At 30.0% G+C, this 14,620-nt stretch overlaps 2 long non-coding RNA genes across 2 annotated transcripts; both read left to right on the plus strand.

Annotated features, from left to right (window-relative positions):
• The first annotated feature begins 164 nt into the window (after window positions 1-164).
• Window positions 165-2,032, plus strand: LOC146995892 (uncharacterized). The gene is made up of 2 exons (XR_015042861.1): window positions 165-344; window positions 1,829-2,032. It is a non-coding gene; the product is annotated as an uncharacterized LOC146995892 (long non-coding RNA).
• A 5,789-nt stretch (window positions 2,033-7,821) lies between these two features.
• On the plus strand, window positions 7,822-9,753 carry LOC146995893 (uncharacterized). The gene is made up of 2 exons (XR_015042862.1): window positions 7,822-8,075; window positions 9,560-9,753. It is a non-coding gene; the product is annotated as an uncharacterized LOC146995893 (long non-coding RNA).
• The last annotated feature ends 4,867 nt before the right edge of the window (window positions 9,754-14,620 follow it).

Here is a 14,620-nt window from a genome sequence, read left to right on the forward strand (position 1 = left end):
ATAACAGACATAATATTTTAAAAGTCACTTCGCCTTTAACTATGAATCATCTTATTGTGTCCTTAATTTTTATGACATTGCACATTTTTTTAGTCTCGTCCTTAACTTTTATGACACTGCACATTTTTTTAGGCTAAGTTGTAATATAAAAGGACAGATTCATAGTAAGATATTCATACAGAAAAAATTTTTTGAATCTAGAGAATGGAGTTTCTGAAACGCAGTCTAGTTTTCGTTGTGGCTTTGGCGATGGCAACTTTGACTATCATCCATGCTATGCCAGACCCTGATGCACAGCCCAGGTATTCGTTTGCCGATGGAAGATAAATTCTGGTATATCTTAGGTAATTGCGTAATATTTCTATCTATTTAGATAATTTTGTAATCTATTAAAATGTAAAAATTTTTTAATATTATCTAATGAAGTGAAACAGCTGGTAAAAAGTTAAACGCTTTGGTATAATTTACTTTTAATATTGTTTGAAATATTCGAAGAATGAAAAATACAGGTTGTTCTTAAACTATACGAACAAAATAGAGCAGATTTGTAACCACTAAGACGAAAATCCGTGTCTCATTCCACGAAGAGTGTTAGAAAAGTGTAATTTAGAAACATGTCGACAAAAATAAGTTTTATATCTGACATCATTTCTCTCCTTCGGGAGAAGCAGAACTTCTGCAATACATAATCACCAAGCATTTGCTGCAAACTTCGAGTAATAAAAATTAGGATCGACGATTAAGCCTCATTTTCTCAACTCGGTTGTATACAACATCGGGCGAAACAGACGTTATTTTTTAAAGCCATACAGCCAAACTACCGTAAACACATCGGCGAAAGGGAACTTCAGGAAAGCCGTGGATTAATACAGGGAATTAGTATATATTTTAATTAGTGTATGTTAGTACGTCCATGTGTTTTCAAGGTCCGAAGTTCAAATTAGATATTTATTTAACTTGCCATTCTCCTGGCAATTGATGTATACATTTCTCGATCTTACCTGATTTCCCAAAAATTTGTAATTGGTCCCCCATTTTGTTTCTGTCTTTAAAAGTTCGAATTTGAATAATGGAGATTGTGACCACAATGTTAAGTGTAGTAAGGAATTTTTTATTAAGGTATTAATTAGGAAGTAAAATTTATAGCAATATCATGTGGAAAATAAAAGAACGCAAAGCAGCTTTCATTTTACGTGAGAAAAATATTTGTACTTATTAGAGAAGAAGAATGAGGCTTGCTAAAAACGCATAGATACTCTTTACGAATTAAACATCTGAAGCTATTGTTAAACATTAACAAATAAAAATATTATTAATATTTTGTTAAATATCATATCATATTTTTATTATCAGTAACACTGAACATAAAAGAAAGCAAAATTGAAAAATTATTTAACTAATATACATATTTTACATTTAATTAATACGCAATTTTTTTTATACTTGAATTTTACAAACGCAAATTATTTCCAAATATGAGATTTTTCATGCACACAGGAATACGAAACCACATCCAACGGAAACGTTTTTCTGAAGTTAATAAATCTTACACAGAATTATGTTAAAAATAATTGCTTTTGGTAAATCTGTTTAAACAAGCTCAAATTTTGCCTGTGATCTTCATTTCATACTCCAGTGGTCGTTTGGTGTATAAACAATAAAAGTCATAAATTATCAAGCTAAGGATTTCAAAATCTATGTCTACTTCCCTGAAATTTCACTTTTCATTCCACATTTACGCGAATTCCAACATACGATTTGGTCACTTCATTATTACAATTATTCGTACTTTAGTTTATTTGTATTAATTACTTGATTTTTTTTCCAGGATTTAGGAAAGTTTGAGAGAAGACATCTGAATATGCCTCTTTCGATTCAATGAAACTTCTTAACAGAGATAAAGGAAAAGTGTTAAAATCTGTGGCAATTATTATTCAGCATAATGTTAACCAAAATTTTAAAATGTGTTTTCTCTTTCACAAATGTTTCGAAAATGTACATCAATAAAATACTCTTCAATGTTGGCATAAAATATATCATTTAATATTATTAGTAAACGCATGTTCAATATAAAATGGATGCTTATGCAACGACTAGTTTCTCTCATGTAAGTTTCGTGTATTTTAGCCACGATTGCATTCAACATAAATGACAATACTTGTTCAATATCTTTCCTTCATTTATTGCTTACCTGAAATGATGTAATAATTATGTCAATTTTGTAATTATATCCTGCACTACAACACCTACATTACCTTACAATGTTATATCTTGCCAAGACGCCAGACAATAGCACCTAGCCTGTTTGTCAAATCATGGTATCCATGTCTCCCGTCAAATATCAAATGCATTAACCTTTATTAAATCTTTATCAAACCTTTATTAAAATATACCCCGTATTCACGATTTGGAAAAATACAAATAATTGAATCGCAATACATATTATTAAAATTGAAGAGAAACACGGAAATGCAAAATTTTAAATGAAGCGAAACAGCAAAATTAATTTGGCATAACTTTTCAACGAAATTTTATTAATTAGATGAAGGTCCGTCTCCTTCAGGAGAAGATACACTGCAAAAAGATTCGATGGGATTAAACATTTCTTCAATACACTTCCAAGGCAACAATAAACATAAAAATCATAGATATCGGATTACTAAATCCTTTTGAAGGACAAAATTGAAATTTATGTCCATAGTAAAAGAAGGTAAATAATTGTAGATCTGATATGTTTCATAGAAATTCAGTTCATGATATGAAGAAATTTTGTAAGTGTAGAATCAGAATTGGGCGAAAGTTCCTTCTAGGATAACCTACCGAAATTTTGCTTTTTTTTCAGAAAATAAGGCAAAACTTTGGCTTAACTTTGTTGTAAACAAAGGCACATTCACCCAGTCGTTTCAGACATATAAAACCCGAAAATAGCATATTGCCGTGTTCGGGCACCTGGCATACGCAGAACTGGCATGCAGTCGATCAGCCCGACGAAAATAGAATTGTACTTAAGTAGTGAAAATGAGAGTTCTAGGTCGGGAGCTCAGGAAGCCAAACTGAAAGGGAGCTCCCGAGAAGGAATGGTCAGCGTTGGGGGAAAGATTTATTTGAAAGTAAGGGAGCCTTATCTGTCAGTGAATATGGGGGAAATTGTTGATATATCAGAAAGCAGAAAACCTGTTTCTAATTATTTTCTTTAGAATATGCTTGGTACTTCAGCAATCTTTATGAGATAAAAGGAATTCATAAAACTATTTTCTTAAAGCAAACTTTTTAACTGTGAGTGAAAACGAGTTCATACCAATGACTTCCTTAGTATACATTCAGAAATTAAAACTTTATTTAAAACAATAATATTTTTAATAATAACCCTTTCAGAGTATAATATTTTTAAGAATCCAAAGTACTTATTTTCGGACATTATGTGTAATTGATGACTTAAAGACATAATATTATTATCATAATTGATTTTTAACTTCTGAACTTTAATAATATTTCTTCCCATCATAATTTTTGCTCTTTGTTTTAAATGATTTATTTTGGGAACATCAGATTTACACATGTCTCATTATTCAAAAGCCATTTAGTTTTCCTTATGTATTTATCCATTACTTCCTAAATTTGCTAATCCTCTTTTAATACTTATGCTATTCCATGTTTTTAATATTAAACTTTGTCTTCTAATTTATATTACGTTTCGGTCCTTATATTCCATATAATTTTAGTTCTTATTTCCTTTGCCTTGAAATCTAATTTTATTTATGTCCGTATTCCACACCGAACGTTATATGATTTTCTTGAAATGTATACCAGTATTTGATTATTTTTCTGAACGAAACTTTCACAAACGATTCCACGACATTTTCTCCCTTTAGCATCTTTAATTCCTTTAAGTCACCTGATTCAAATCACTATTAATACGCATTTACATTACTAGTACAAAGTGCAAAAATTGGAACTGAACTGTTACAGTAAAAGATATTAGATGCTTTCTTACTTCCTTCCTTCCAATTCAATATACATAAAGTGTATTTTCCTAAAGAAAGAAATTCATGACAAAAATATTTCAAACTCACAAACATCTACATAGTTAAAAAAATATAAACATTACAAGAATTAACCTCCTTTATTATCACTATACTACTATTTAAGTCTTTTTTCCCTCTCTGTCACAATATTGAAACCTCGAAAGTATCTAAAATCCTGAATGTACTGAGATTTTAAGAGATACAATCACAAAAATGTATACAACTCGGCATTTAAGTTAGACTGTATAAAAATGAGATAACTCCGTATTATTTCAGAGTATTATAAATGACAAACATCTCAAAATGAACACTCATATTTTGTACTTTCATTAAAATTTATGCCTTCATTGTGGTTGAATATAATTTTTAAGGCATTGTTTCTTATATATTAGATATTTAACTTTTATTTTGGACACTACTTTCCAAAAACCTTTCTCTGAAGCAGTTCTCGTAGAATTATTTCCGTTTTACAAATTATTCATCTGATGGATGCTGATTTTTAAACATACGATATAAAGCCTTTCAGAAAACATCCTACTAAACTATTTCCACTAAATTATTTTTTCAATCAATATGTTAATTTTAAGAGAAACAAATACTAGTTTAGTGCATTGTTAATGCTGCCTATAAAAATAAAACGAAAGTTTAAATATCCTCTTTTTAAATTTAAAATGATACAGCTAAATTATGAGTAAACTAAGTCTTATTTGGAATAGTTAGAAAAGGAAGTTTTACCCTAAACCTACCTTAGGTGTATTTTTAATTGTGTTTCCTGTTAAAAAATGTATTTTAAGTTTCCCTGAATGACACAATAAACTTTTGTTTCAGAAACCTAAATTGAACATGCATAGTGTATTTAGAATTAGACTAGATTTAATATCGTAATAATTTAGTTTCTTGTGTTAATCTCTGCTGCACTGTAATTCGGATACAATTCGGTTTTTTCTTCTATTTTTATTTTATACTACCCACTGGACTGTAGTAATATACAGAATACTGAAAGTGATAGAATAATATAAAAGAAAATATGTTAATTTTATTTAATGGTTACCTCTAACTGAACTTAAATGATTATTATAATTGACTATTAGAAGTAAAACATTTGATGTTGTGATTTATTGCCTAGAAAAATTAAAGAATTCGTCTTAGTTTGATATCTGAAAAACACAAAATTCACGTTAAAGATTCACATTAATAAAAACTCCATCAAAAATACACATTAAAATTAATCGGTATCTAAATATCGGAAACAGAACAATGTAAGCTTCATTTCAGATACATTCTATTTAGACAGTTTCTTATCCGTTTAAGATAAGGAAACAGGAAATGATTTCAGGCATCTCTTGACACTTCTTGTGGGTTTTAGAAATCAACCATGAGCTATAATGAAAATGAAGGATTAAAAGAAAATACTATATTCCCAAGAAATACAACTAAAAAAAAACAAATATTAATTGGAAAATCAAAGCGAAAGTTAAAATATTTTTATCACAGAACATTTTTAATATTTCGACTGTGCGACATAGATTCCCAGGAATGTTGACAAGGATGGCGGTTCAGTTTCAGATGTCAAATAAGAATATTTGTAAGATGTGTGGACATCGTAAGACAAAAGAAATTGATCACCCAAGATACCAACCCGAGATATTTGCATTTCTATTTTCTTGTGCTAGTGTCAGATAAATTCTACACATCTACATTACATATACTGAAAATATAAATTCCCAGAAATTGCATTGTATTGTATATTATAAGCATAAAGCTTTGACGTTTATTTAAAATTTTAGTATTTTAGTGTATTTTTTCTCTTTTAATCCCTAACGAATTAGCACATTCAATCGTTAAGAATGACGTCATCGAATCTACATCATATAAAGCGCGAACCGATTTTAATTCACCATAACAATCTCTGATTAAAATATTCGCAGTAGAAAGTAAAATATTTTTGGTCTGACGCATTCTATTTACAGCTGTACCGGCGAAAATACTTTCTTTATTGGTAGAAGAAGAGTCATAAAAAATTTTTCTGCATTCGGATTAAGACTGACTGTCGTCTTCTCCATCCCCCTACTTCCGGCTTTGAAATATGAGCACTTTCGGATTTATTTTGTTTTTCATTTTCGAAATGTAACAGCGTTGAATGCTTTCGTGAGCATTTTTGACATCGATAATTAGACAAACACGTTCGAACGGAATGGTTTTTCAAACAATTAAAACAAAGCTTATTTCTTTTCACGAATTCACACCTGTCCTTGACAGAAAGATTTATAAATTCCGCACACTTATATAATGAATGGAATTCTCCACCACGGAGCTTTATGCACTTCAAAATCATGATTTTCGTATTAGAAGTGGATATCATACTCGTAAGTTTATGTGGAGAATTATTAGTCTTTTTTACCTCCTTTATTTTACTATTTTAAAGCGTTCTCGCTTGGCTTTGTAAAAATGAAAGTAATTGTTCAATCGTACCGAATTCTTCCGAGTTTTATAATTCCTTTTCCCACCAGTATCGAGTTGATTTATCAAACTTATCCACTACTAAATATACTATCATGATTTCCGATAAGTTTTCTACTTTGTAATTTAAAGTATTTAAAGATCGAATACACTCGTTCGTTATATCAATTAAATTTAGAAAAGAAGTAGATGCCTCGCTAATACTCGGATGATTCAAAAACTTTTTATTACAGCATTTAAAAGCTCACGTTTATTCGAATACCTATCTTCTAAAAGTTTCCAAGCTATATCGAAATTTGTATCCGAAATAGAAATTGATTGTATTACTCTCAGAGCTTCGTCCTTACAAGTAGATTCTAAATATTACTCAGGAGCTGGTTGACTTTGTATTTAATAACAAACATTATCATCACAAAGATATTTACTTTATTATGTATTTATTAATAATTTTGTTGCTGTAGAGGAGCGATCTGGCTCCAAAACATTTCAAATTCTCAATCACAAAGCTGTAAGATCTGTTACAGCAAGTAGAAAAAACAAAAGAATACTCAATTCAAATTACGTAAGTCGAGAATATGACGCGCTAGCAGCGCCTCCTGTCGGCAACTCTTAATCACTACTGAACATACCAAATGTCCTGTTTTATGACCCATGAAGTTTGGTGCTTTTGACTTCTCAAAGACGCAAGGCCAAATGCCGACCTACAGATCTCCTTAGACTTTGGAAAGCTGTTCAAGAAGAAGGGGATAAAATACCACTACCGATACTATATAGTTTTCATGATCTAGTTTTGAACCATCCAAAGGCTATGAACGTAAATTCTTGAAAGATTGATTGCTTTCCAGTTTCCTACACAGAAATTGTCATGACCTGTCAGATTTCGGGTGAGATTCATATTGCAGGGTAAAGGAGTCAATGCACAAAGTTCGAGGGTCATTTCCGAATTCTAATAAAAAAAAACCGTAACTTAATCCAAATATTTTGAGGAAATTTCAGGGAGAAACCCGTAATATTCGAAAGACTAAAAACACTTTAAACAAAGAAAATTTGCACAAAGCAAAACAAAGAAGGTATTTATTTTCATCTCCGATGACTTTGCATTTTGCCCTCCTACGAAAAATGTTGTATTCGGGATGTTCGTTAAAGAATCTGTGTTGAATCACCGAAGTAAACAAAATACCACCGGTTGGGATATAAATACATTTCTTTTTTTTAAATAAATTTATTATAAGAGTTGCAGTTGTTCATAACAGACATAATATTTTAAAAGTCACTTCGCTTTTAACTATGAATCATCTTATTGTGTCCTTAATTTTTATGACATTGCACATTTTTTTAGTCTCGTCCTTAACTTTTATGACACTGCACATTTTTTTAGGCTAAGTTGTACTATAAAAGGACAGATTCATAGTAAGATATTCATACAGAAAAAAATTTTTGAATATAGAGAATGGAGTTTCTGAAACGCAGTCTAGTTTTCGTTGTGGCTTTGGCGATGGCAACTTTGACTATCATCCATGCTATGCCAGACCCTGATCCACAGCCCAGGTATTTGTTTGCCGATGGAAGATAAATTCTGGTATATCTTAGGTAATTGCGTAATATTTCTATCTATTTAGATAATTTTGTAATCTATTAAAATATAAAATTTTTTTAATATTATCTAATGAAGTGAAACAGCTGGTAAAAAGTTAAACGCTTTGGTATAATTTACTTTTAATATTGTTTGAAATATTCGAAGAATGAAAAATACAGGTTGTTCTTAAACTATACGAACAAAATAGAGCAGATTTGTAACAACTAAGACGAAAATCCGTGTCTCATTCCACGAAGAGTGTTAGAAAAGTGTAATTTAGAAACATGTCGACAAAAATAAGTTTTATATCTGACATCATTTCTCTCCTTCGGGAGAAGCAGAACTTCTGCAATACATAATCACCAAGCATTTGCTGCAAACTTCGAGTAATAAAAATTAGGATCGACGATTAAGCCTCATTTTCTCATCTCGGTTGTATACAACATCGGGCGAAACAGACGTTATTTTTTAAAGCCATACAGCCAAACTACCGTAAACACATCGGCGAAAGGGAACTTCAGGAAAGCCGTGGATTAATACAGGGAATTAGTATATATTTTAATTAGTGTATGTTAGTACGTCCATGTGTTTTCAAGTTCCGAAGTTCAAATTAGATATTTATTTAACTTGCCATTCTCCTGGCAATTGATGTATACATTTCTCGATCTTACCTGATTTCCCAAAAATTTGTAATTGGTCCCTCATTTTGTTTCTGTCTTTTAAAGTTCGAATTTGAATAATGGAGATTGTGACCACAATGTTAAGTGTAGTAAGGAATTTTTTATTAAGGTATTAATTAGGAAGTAAAATTTATAGCAATATCATGTGGAAAATAAAAGAACGCAAAGCAGCTTTCATTTTACGTGAGAAAAATATTTGTACTTATTAGAGAAGAAGAATGAGGCTTGCTAAAAACGCATAGATACTCTTTACGAATTAAACATCTGAAGCTATTGTTAAACATTAACAAATAAAAATATTATTAATATTTTGTTAAATATCATATCATATTTTTATTATAAGTAACACTGAATATAAAAGAAAGCAAAATTGAAAAATTATTTAACTAATATACATATTTTACATTTAATTAATACGCAATTTTTTTTATACTTGAATTTTACAAACGCAAATTATTTTCAAATATGAGATTTTTCATGCACACAGGAATTCGAAACCACATCCAACGGAAACGTTTTTCTGAAGTTAATAAATCTTACACAGAATTATGTTAAAAATAATTGCTTTTGGTAAATCTGTTTAAACAAGCTCAAATTTTGCCTGTGATCTTCATTTCATACTCCAGTGGTCGTTTGGTGTATAAAGAATAAAAGTCATAAATTATCAAGCTAAGGATTTTAAAATCTATGTCTACTTCCCTGAAATTTCACTTTTCATTCCACATTTACGCGAATTCCAACATACGACTTGGTCACTTCATTATTACAATTATTCGTACTTTAGTTTATTTGTATTAATTACTTGATTTTTTTTCCAGGATTTAGGAAAGTTTGAGAGAAGACATCTGAATATGCCTCTTTCGATTCAATGAAACTTCTTAACAGAGATAAAGGAAAAGTGTTAAAATCTGTGGCAAATATTATTCAGCATAATGTTAACCAAAATTTTAAAATGTGTTTTCTCTTTCACAAATGTTTCGAAATGTATATCAATAAAATACTCTTCAATGTTGGCATAAAATGTATCATTTAATATTATTAGTAAACGCATGTTCAATATAAAATGGATGCTTATGCAACGACTAGGTTCTCTCATGTAAGTTTCGTGTGTTTTAGCCACGATTGCATTCAACATAAATGACAATACTTGTTCAATATCTTTCCTCCATTTATCGCTTACCTGAAATGATGTAATAATTATGTCAATTTTGTAATTATATCCTGCACTACAACACCTACATTATCTTACAATGTTATATCTTGCCAAGACGCCAGACAATAGCACCTAGCCTGTTTGTCAAATCATGGTATCCATGTCTCCCGTCAAATATCAAATGCATTAACCTTTATTAAATCTTTATCAAACCTTTATTAAATTATATCCCGTATTCACGATTTGGAAAAATACAAATAATTGAATCGCAATACATATTATTAAAATTGAAGTGAAACACGGAAATGCAAAATTTTAAATGAAGCGAAACAGCAAAATTAATTTGGCATAAGTTTTCAACGAAATTTTATTAATTAGATGAAAGTCCGTCTCCTTCAGGAGAAGATACACTGCAAAAAAATTCGATGGGATTAAACATTTCTTCGATACACTTCCAAGGCAACAATAAACATAAAAATCATAGATATCGGATTACTAAATCCTTTTGAAGGACAAAATTGAAATTTATGTCCATAGTGAAAGAAGGTAAATAATTGTAGATCTGATATGTTTCATAGAAATTCAGTTCATGATATGAAGAAATTTTGTAAGTGTAGAATCAGAATTGGGCGAAAGTTCCTCCTAGGGTAACCTACCGAAATTTTGCTTTTTTTTTTCAGAAAATAAGGCAAAACTTTGGCTTAACTTTGTTGTAAACAAAGGCACATTCACCCAGTCGTTTCAGACATATAAAACCCGAAAATAGCATATTGCCGTGTTCGGGCACCTGGCATACGCAGAACTGGCATGCAGTCGATCAGCCCGACGAAAATAGTATTGTACTTAAGTAGTGAAAATGAGAGTTCTAGGTCGGGAGCTCAGGAAGCCAAACTGAAAGGGAGCTCCCGAGAAGGAATGGTCAGCGTTGGGGGAAAGATTTATTTGAAAGTAAGGGAGCCTTATCTGTCAGTGAATATGGGGGGAATTGTTGATATATCAGAAAGCAGAAAACCTGTTTCTAATTATTTTCTTTAGAATATGCTTGGTACTTCAGCAATCTTTATGAGATAAAAGGAATTCATAAAACTATTTTCTTAAAGCAAAATTTTTAACTGTGAGTGAAAACGAGTTCATACCAATGACTTCCTTAGTATACATTCAGAAATTAAAACTTTATTTAAAACAATAATATTTTTAATAATAACCCTTTCAGAGTATAATATTTTTAAGAATCCAAAGTACTTATTTTCGGACATTATGTGTAATTGATGACTTAAAGACATAATATTATTATCATAATTGATTTTTAACTTCTGAACTTTAATAATATTTCTTTCCATCATAATTTTTGCTCTTTGTTTTAAATGATTTATTTTGGGAACATCAGATTTACACATGTCTCATTATTCAAAAGCCATTTAGTTTTCCTTATGTATTTATCCATTACTTCCTAAATTTGCTAATCCTCTTTTAATACTTATGCTATTCCATGTTTTTAATATTAAACTTTGTCTTCTAATTTATATTACGTTTCGGTCCTTATATTCCATATAATTTTAGTTCTTATTTCCTTTGCCTTGAAATCTAATTTTATTTATGTCCGTATTCCACACCGAACGTTATATGATTTTCTTGAAATGTATACCAGTATTTGATTATTTTTCTGAACGAAACTTTCACAAACGATTCCACGACATTTTCTCCCTTTAGCATCTTTAATTCCTTTAAGTCACCTGATTCAAATCACTATTAATACGCATTTACATTACTAGTACAAAGTGCAAAAATTGGAACTGAACTGTTACAGTAAAAGATATTAGATGCTTTCTTACTTCCTTCCTTCCAATTCAATATACATAAAATGTATTTTCCTAAAGAAAGAAATTCATGACAAAAATATTTCAAACTCACAAACATCTACATAGTTAAAAAAATATAAACATTACAAGAATTAACCTCCTTTATTATCACTATACTACTATTTAAGTCTTTTTTCCCTCTCTGTCACAATATTGAAACCTCGAAAGTATCTAAAATCCTGAATGTACTGAGATTTTAAGAGATACAATCACAAAAATGTATACAACTCGGCATTTAAGTTAGACTGTATAAAAATGAGATAACTCCGTATTATTTCAGAGTATTATAAATGACAAACATCTCAAAATGAACACTCATATTTTGTACTTTCATTAAAATTTATGCCTTCATTGTGGTTGAATATAATTTTTAAGGCATTGTTTCTTATATATTAGATATTTAACTTTTATTTTGGACACTACTTTCCAAAAACCTTTCTCTGAAGCAGTTCTCGTAGAATTATTTCCGTTTTACAAATTATTCATCTGATGGATGCTGATTTTTAAACATACGATATAAAGCCTTTCAGAAAACATCCTACTAAACTATTTCCACTAAATTATTTTTTCAATCAATATGTTAATTTTAAGAGAAACAAATACTAGTTTAGTGCATTGTTAATGCTGCCTATAAAAATAAAACGAAAGTTTAAATATCCTCTTTTTAAATTTAAAATGATACAGCTAAATTATGAGTAAACTAAGTCTTATTTGGAATAGTTAGAAAAGGAAGTTTTACCCTAAACCTACCTTAGGTGTATTTTTAATTGTGTTTCCTGTTAAAAAATGTATTTTAAGTTTCCCTGAATGACACAATAAACTTTTGTTTCAGAAACCTAAATTGAACATGCATAGTGTATTTAGAATTAGACTAGATTTAATATCGTAATAATTTAGTTTGTTGTGTTAATCTCTGCTGCACTGTAATTCGGATACAATTCGGTTTTTCCTTCTATTTTTATTTTATACTACCCACTGGACTGTAGTAATATACAGAATACTGAAAGTGATAGAATAATATAAAAGAAAATATGTTAATTTTATTTAATGGTTACCTCTAACTGAACTTAAATGATTATTATAGTTGACTATTAGAAGTAAAACATTTGATGTTGTGATTTATTGCTTAGCAAAATTAAAGAATTCGTCTTAGTTTGATATCTGAAAACACAAAATTCACGTTAAAGATTCACAGTAATAAAAACTCCTTAAAAAATACACATTAAAATTTAATCGGTATCTAAATATCGGAAACAGAACAATGTAAGCTTCATTTCAGATACATTCTATTTAGACAGTTTCTTATCCGTTTAAGATAAGGAAACAGGAAATGATTTCAGACATCTCTTGACACTTCTTGTGGGTTTTAGAAATCAACCATGAGCTATAATGAAAATGAAGGATTAAAAGAAAATACTATATTCCCAAGAAATACAACTAAAAAAAAAAAAAAAAAAAACAAATATTAATTGGAAAATCAAAGCGAAAGTTAAAATATTTTTATCACAGAACATTTTTAATATTTCGACTGTGCGACATAGATTCCCAGGAATGTTGACAAGGATGGCGGTTCAGTTTCAGATGTCAAATAAGAATATTTGTAAGATGTGTGGACATCGTAAGACTAAAGAAATTGATCACCCAAGATACCAACCCGAGATATTTGCATTTCTATTTTCTTGTGCTAGTGTCAGATAAATTCTACTCATCTACATTACATATACTGAAAATATAAATTCCCAGAAATTGCATTGTATTGTATATTATAAGCATAAAGCTTTGACGTTTATTTAAAATTTTAGTATTTTAGTGTATTTTTTCTCTTTTAATCCCTAACGAATTAGCACATTCAATCGTTAAGAATGACGTCATCGAATCTACATCATATAAAGCGCGAACCGATTTTAATTCACCATAACAATCTCTGATTAAAATATTCGCAGTAGAAAGTAAAATATTTTTGGTCTGACGCATTCTATTTACAGCTGTACCGGCGAAAATACTTTCTTTATTGGTAGAAGAAGAGTCATAAAAAATTTTTCTGCATTCGGATTAAGACTGACTGTCGTCTTCTCCATCCCCCTACTTCCGGCTTTGAAATATGAGCACTTTCGGATTTATTTTGTTTTTCATTTTCGAAATGTAACAGCGTTGAATGCTTTCGTGAGCATTTTTGACATCGATAATTAGACAAACACGTTCGAACGGAATGGTTTTTCAAACAATTAAAACAAAGCTTATTTCTTTTCACGAATTCACACCTGTCCTTGACAGAAAGATTTATAAATTCCGCACACTTATATAATGAATGGAATTCTCCACCACGGCGCTTTATGCACTTCAAAATCATGATTTTCGTATTAGAAGTGGATATCATACTCGTAAGTTTATGTGGAGAATTATTAGTCTTTTTTACCTCCTTTATTTTACTATTTTAAAGCGTTCAAGCTTGGCTTTGTAAAAACGAAAGTAATTGTTCAATCGTACCGAATTCTTCCGAGTTTTATAATTCCTTTTCCCACCAGTATCGAGTTGATTTATCAAACGTATCCACTACTAAATATACTATCATGATTTCCGATAAGTTTTCTACTTTGTAATTTAAAGTATTTAAAGATCGAATACACTCGTTCGTTATATCAATTAAATTTAGAAAAGAAGTAGATGCCTCGCTAATACTCGGATGATTCAAAAACTTTTTATTACAGCATTTAAAAGCTCACGTTTATTCGAATACCTATCTTCTAAAAGTTTCCAAGCTATATCGAAATTTGTATCCGAAATAGAAATTGATTGTATTACTCTCAGAGCTTCGTCCTTACAAGTAGATTCTAAATATTACTCAGGAGCTGGTTGACTTTTTATTT

This window comes from Stegodyphus dumicola, chromosome 8 (genome assembly GCF_044657685.1).
Source record: "Stegodyphus dumicola isolate Sdum_Otavi_A_Nest chromosome 8, ASM4465768v1".
Taxonomy (NCBI): Eukaryota; Metazoa; Arthropoda; class Arachnida; order Araneae; family Eresidae; genus Stegodyphus; species Stegodyphus dumicola.